General features: G+C 37.2%; 1 pseudogene; it reads right to left on the bottom strand.

Annotated features, from left to right (window-relative positions):
• Nucleotides 1-2,922: 2,922 nt before the first annotated feature.
• LOC121169109 overlaps nt 2,923-7,164 on the bottom strand; it is a 29,492-nt pseudogene continuing 25,250 nt past the window's right edge.

Here is a 7,164-nt window from a genome sequence, read left to right as displayed (position 1 = left end):
TGGAATGAGTATGACTATGGAGCACTGAACAATAGAAATATCCACTGAGGTATTTTGGGGTTGAGGTGGAGCTGGAGTGTTTACATACACACAATAAGAAATTAAGTATAGTAAATTACATCTCCTCATTCTGCAAGGAGGTAGTGTCTTGTCACCCGGTTATCAAATATCATTCACATTAAAGATTTATGAGATTTTTACAAGGCACTAAGACCATCTGTTGTAGCCGGCATATGTTGTTCTAAAGTATGAGTAACATTTCAGATTGTGGTTTTATGATATGGAATACCTGACCATGGTTGGCCATGGGGTTAACATTCCAATTGCAAGACTGCCCCCGCCAACAGGACCAAGTAGGAGCTTTATCACTCTTTTGGCTGGTGGGAAGGTAGAAGAATCAGTGTTATCAACTGTGACATTATATACGGAGACTCAAGAATGTTATGGGTTGGTTTATCCCACAGTGCAGGCAACCTTGAAGTGGCTGTTATTAAAATATTTAAACACTAATGCATGACTGAGATGGAGATGGAATCTATTTGGCATTAGAGTGTTGGGAAAACATCTGGATGTCTGTGTATAAGTAGTTCTCCATCCAGGTGTATGCATGTCAAGGAAGGGTGTAGTTTAACTAGGACTTCTTGGAAGGCTGATTCCATCCACTAGGTTTCTTGGTCCAAAACTATCATTGGTGAGGAGCAGGTGCCCATAAAACTTCTCAAAGGGCAAAGGCCTAGCTTCCCAAGCATGTTGTGCATCTTCATCAAAGCTAAGGGTAAAAGATGCCACAAAGGTGCCTGGATTTCTTGGGCCAGTTTGTAAATGTCTTTTTTTAAAAGTCCATTGAATCTTCATACCTTTCCTGAGAAATGGAGATACCATGCACACTGCAGGGTAAAATCTGTGTCCACTACCTGACCTATTTCTTAATTCCTTTCTGACTTATAGGCTGGTCCATTGTCACTCAGTACAGAATGTGGAACACCAGACCAAGGAAAAATGTCCTGCAATCATATTACTTCTTCTGCCTTCTTAATCTTATACACAAATGCCTCATAGTCTTGCCTTATATACAAATGCCTCATAGTCTTATACACAAATGCTTCAACCTATCCTGAAAAAAAATCTACCGTGCCCAACCAGATTATGTAAAAACTTGTTTTTGAAGAATTGTTATCAGTAGATTTTGCAATTTTGCATTATAAATGTTAACTACGGAGAACTCATTACATATATTCTACAATATAAAGCTTTTCCAACTGAAGAATAATTAGACTCAAGAAGTACATATTGGATATATCTCTCAATTGTGAATTCTTCATAGGAAAATAATATTATGAGGGAAAATGTTGAAATGTGTTTGTGATTTATGGAAGATGACATCCCAAAGAAAACTGGTTTAGTAACATTGTCAATAACTATTTTCGAACTATTTCTAATATATGACACATATAACAGGAAGTATGAAAGAAAGTATATTAAAATGAATCAAATTACAAAACAAAAAAAACCACTAACTTCTACCAATTATGAAACAATATTTTTGTGTGTTACCATGGAGATATAATGAAATATATAAAGTAGAATGTTAATATTACTTATTTACATAGTAATGGCTCACAAATGCATTTCTGCCATCAGTAGTCTAGAATATGCAGTAGTGCATTTTTCTTATTTTTGTCTTCTTCTACAGATAGTATCTTGATTCTTGAAAAAGTAATAAGGCTGTGTACAAGAATGTCACAGAGGGAGCTAACAGAGATTCATTTGCAACCTATCCTACTTATTTAGTAAACTATTTTAACTTCTTATTTATCAGAAACTTTTCATAAATGCTTCTTCAAATTTCAGTGATTCTTGACATGAAAAACTAAGCTTAATACTGAAGACACAGATGAAAGCACATCTTTATTCTAACACCACAGGACCACAAATGAGCTCTCAATGAAAAGGAAATGTAGTCAAATATTTCTTCAGCTTCATATCACCCAAAATGTTTTTTATATAGATCATATCATGCTAAATGAGTAATTATATACAATGTACCTATGCTAATACAAAAAAGCCAGTTGCTTGGAAATCCTTTATCAAGAAATAGTTACATATTAATCATGTGTATGTATGTATGATTTCAGTATATAGATGACAGTTTCCTGATGACTGTTAGGCATCAACAGATATTCAAGCATCTTCTAAATAATCAAACTTAAATGACTTTCAGCAGCATCTCGGTATCATATGAGTTTTGTTTACTCAGAATTTGAAAATTGCTGGTTGGTGTGGAGACTGCGTAGTGTGTCTCTGCCTCCTCCGTACGTGATTCACTAAAGCAACCTCCATAAAACTATAGTTGAGAAAGGGAATGTACTGTAACTATGATCCACAGTAGTCCCTATAATTATACTTAAAATTGGGGATCATTCCATAATTTCTTAACTTCTTCCCCTTGAGAGGTAAGACAGATGTAAACCCTCAGAAACCGTATAAGCACTATGTTTTTTTTTCTGCTTAAATAAAGTAACATTTTTAACGTCATTGTCAAGACTTTGTCAGTTTCATAATTTATATTACCTTATGTGATACCAGTCAGACTTTTTAAAGATTTTTTTTTTTATTGGAAAGTCAGATATACAGAGAGGAGAGACAGAGAGAAAGACCTTTTGTCCAATGATTCACTCCCCAAGTGGCCGCAACTGCTGGTGCTATGTCAATCCAAAGTCAGGAGCCAGGAACTTCTCCAGGTCTCCCACTGGTGCAGGGTCCAAAGGCTTTTTTTTTTTTTTTTTTTTTTTTGCCAGCAGCAAATCTCACATTTATTGAGGCAGCATTAGTTTGGGGGTTGGGGGGAGAGGCCTGGCCGCCACAGGGTCCGTGGGGCCCTCCCCTGGCACATGGCAGCTGTGGGTACACGGCAGGCGCGGGTCAGCCGGTTTGCAGCCAGCAGCCCTTCTCCTCCACCTCCTTGGTCACCATCAGCAGCACCTCACACAGGCCCGGGGCCAGCGAGGCTTCCAGAAAGGCCCTAAGGCCATCCCCCAGGGCCTGGGACACCCGCAGCTTGGAGTCCAGGTTGTAGTAGATGCCGTCCACCTGGCGCAGCGCCACCCAGAGGCAGGGACAGCAGCCCCAGAGTGACCAGCGAGGGCAGGCTCAGGATGAGGCCCAGCACCGGCCTCCTGTCCCACCACACCGCAGCCAGGCCCAGACCCTGCAGGGCGGCCATGACAACGTTGACGTCATAGTTGCCAGTGCCCAGGAGCCTGCGGTGCGGGTTCAGCTGGGAGTCTGGGGCCAGCCTCTTGCAGATGTCGTCCGTGACCTCCCGGCTGAAGAGCTGCTGCTGCTGCAGGACATTGTTGAGTGAGTGCACGACGCAGAGCTCCAGGCACTAGCGCTCATAATACACATGCCGTCCTGGTGCTATGCCAATCTAAAGCCAGTAGTTCTTCCGGGTCTCCCACGCAGGTGCAGGGTCCCAAAGTATTGGGCCGTCCTCGACTGCTTTCCCAGGCCACAGGCAGGGAGCTGGATGGGAAGTGGCTGCCGGGATTGGAACCGCCGTCCGTATGGGATCCCTGGCATTCAAGGCAAAGTCATTCAGCCACTAGGCCACGCCGCTGGGCCCATCAGTCAGACTTTTAAATATTTTTCGTTCAGCCATTTTCTTCTCCACTTTCAAGGTGAGTATGCCTCTCTGTAAGCATGTAAATATAGGCATTTAAATGAATATATCTTTATCATACAGAATGTTTATCAATATTATTTTTATTGATCACCTCATTGTTTTAAAATATCAAGAAATATGAAGTAAATACGATCTTCTATTTTAGTTGTGGAATTTTTATATGTGTCTTTAAATCTCACAAGTATTCATCTTACGTATTGCTATTTCCATAGCAAATACACAATAAGTGTTTTGGCTAATGGGGGCTTTATGTTTTAATACAGTGACAAAAGCACATGAAAAAGATTTAGTTACATATAAGGGAGGGTGTCTTGGCATTAAAAAATAAAGTTAAATTAAGCTTATATATGTACCTCTTCAGGGCCAGTACTGTGGCTTAAGCCACTGCTTACAACCCTGGCATCCCATGCGGACTCTGATTCAAATATTCAGCTGTTCAACTTCTGATACAGACCCATGCTAAATGTGCCTGGGAGGACAGAAGAGGAAGATTTGAGTTCTTCAGTCTCTGCAAGCACATGGGAGACACAGACAAACTCCTAGGTCCTGGGTTCAGACTGGCCTGGCTCCAGCCATTTTTGGAGTTAGACAAATCTCTCTGCATCTCTACCTCTATGTCAATATAATCCTGCCGTTCAAATAAATATTTTTTAAAATCTTCAATATCCTAAATTATTAATAAATTGATCAAATCCATCCCTGTAATTCTATCTTAAATTTATCAGCTTCATCTCTTTAGTTCTTCAAGTCTGTGGGTGCATTTGGTTTTTTTCCAGAGTCACAATAACAAAGTACATCAAACTTAGTGGATTAAAATAACAGAAATTTATTTTCTCACAGTTTTAGATGTTAGACATTCATAACTTGTATTATTCTACTCTCTTTGAAGACTGGTGGTGAGCCCCTCCTCATTTCTTTCAGTGTCTACTGATAGCTAACAATTTTTGTCGTCACTAGGTCTGTGGTAGCATAACTGCAATCTGCCATCATTGTTATCCTGCATTTTTTCTGTCTGTGTTGATTTTCCCTAACAAATTCATACTCATTACATAACGGCTTCTGTGGTTTTAATGACATCATCTTCACTAATAACATTTTCAAAGACCCTATATCCAAATAAAGTCACATTTTCATGTTCCAGGGTTGGCTCAAAGTTATAGCGGAACCTATAATGTTAGATTATATATTGTTAGATTATTTTTGAGAGACAGCTGAGACTACAGACTTCTCAATGCATATATTGAAGTTCAAATTCTTTTGTTTAATGTCTGCTGTTTATGTAATAAATATACTTTTATATGGCTCTGGGATCAATGACCGCTTTTAAAATCAGAGGTAATGAGAGCTTATAATAAATTGAAATCTTTCATTTGCATGCAGAGCAAGTTCTATTTGTTCCCATGGAAGCTACTGTGAACAAAATTAACTCCACATGAATTATGCTTCAAACAAAAATTTCACTTTTGGTCATTTAGCCTCTAGTTGAAAAGGTCAGGGATTGGATATTTAAAGCTTCTATTTCACATTTCACATATGTAACCACGACACAATGCTAAATTTCTTGTTCTCTGCTTGTGATAACAAATGTTGGCATCCCCAAATAAGAAATTTTCCCCAGAGAAATTCTCTAGAGCCCTATCACTAGTTATTTGGATAACATTACTCCAAATTATTGAGTAGTGGCTAATAATCTCCTTTCAATGATATACACATTTTAATACACCTGAGAATTTGTTCTACTCATAAAACAGCATATGATTCAGAATGATTTGCTTAGCATTATAGCATTCCATTTTTATATTTTTATTTAACAAGGGATTTTTTTTTTTTTTTGAAGAGAAAAGTAACACAGAGAGAGAAAAAGAAGGAGAGAGAGAGAGAGAGATCTTCCATTCACTGGTTTGGTCCCCCAAATACCTACAGCATCCAGAACTGCGCCAAGCCAAGAGCCTAGAACTACATCCTGAGCCAGAGCTCCTTATTGGTATGAGGGAGCCAAGGACTGTGACTATTAGTGATGTTTCCAAAGATGTGCCTTAACAGGAAACTAAATCTGAAGCACACAAAACAGCTGGATTCAAATTACTTGTTCTGATAAAGGATTCAGTGACCCAAGTAGCAGCTCACCTGCTCTGCGACAACATATGTCCTGATTTTTATTTGCAGGTGTACAATTCAGTGGTTTTGAGCATACTCGCAAAATGGTATAACAATCACCACAATGCTTAGAACACGTTCATCACTCTCAAGAGAAACTCTATGAATAGTCAATCACCCTTTGATTTCATTCAATTTCCTCCACCAGCCAATCTTGAGCAAACCATAATCAACTTTCTCAAGACTTTTGTAGTCTGAACATTCCTATAAATTAAATCAATTTCTTCTATTTAGCTTGTTTTGAAGGTTCATCCATGTTGTATCAAATTTCAGCACTTCAGTCCTTTCTTGTGGAATATGGTGTATGAATAAATGGTAATATTTGTTTATCCATTCAACAGTTTATGGAGAATTATTTTTTTTCTTTTAGGTTGTTATGAAAAATGTTATTAACATTAGCATATACTTTTTGTGGGGGATATATCCTTTCATTTGGGGATGTGTATATCTATAAGTGGGATTGATAAAATATATGTATGATATCTTGTTTTTTAAGTTTTTGAGAAAATATTCCGAGGGAACATCAGTCAGCAGAAGTTCTCATATTGTCATTACATGGCTATATTTTTTATGTTTTACCATTAACTAAGTGAAGACATTTTTATAGTTGGATATAGTGCAGAAATAATGTATATAATGAAATATTATATTCAGGTATACTGTATTTTTCACATTCAAAATGAGTTTTTTAGAAATTACATGCAAAATTTATATGAAAATGTTGTGATGATTATATTGTAGATACAACACAAAGAATCTGCAAGTACTAAAATGAAATTTCCATGTATAACTTAGTAATCTGTAAGTATTTTTAATCATTTAGTCAAAGATGAATTTATGTTTCTTTTGTGGAATAGTAAATAGAATTCAATGTGGCTTCCATGAAGAACATATTTTATGTGATATACAGTTAAACAGCATTGGTTTAGAAAAAGATAGTGATTTGAATATAGACCCACATAAACACAGATAAAGTCTAATGGCATCAATCTTTCAAAAGTCTTCACAAAGAGACACTCATACCTGAAACTCCACAGAAACATTAATAGGAAAAACTAAAATGTGTGATATATTTCTGACAATTTACCTAGGACTAGAATGAAAAAAATGTTTTAGTTACTTGATCTGGCACAAAACAGTTGTCTGTTTAGCTTACCATCATGAAACCATTATTCAGTTAATGAAATAATAGGAAATCACTCTGAGGTTCATCATATTTCATTTGTTTATTACTCTTGTCTGAGCATTTTCAGTAAATTTTCCATTGTCATTATTTTATCTAAATAGTGTATGTGTTATTCAAAACAATTTATTTTATCATC

Source organism: Ochotona curzoniae, unplaced genomic scaffold (assembly GCF_017591425.1).
Source record: "Ochotona curzoniae isolate NIBS_2020 unplaced genomic scaffold, NIBS_Ocur_1.0 scaffold_1852, whole genome shotgun sequence".
NCBI classification, from domain to species: Eukaryota; Metazoa; Chordata; class Mammalia; order Lagomorpha; family Ochotonidae; genus Ochotona; species Ochotona curzoniae.
This window is presented reverse-complemented; position numbering and strand designations above follow the sequence as displayed.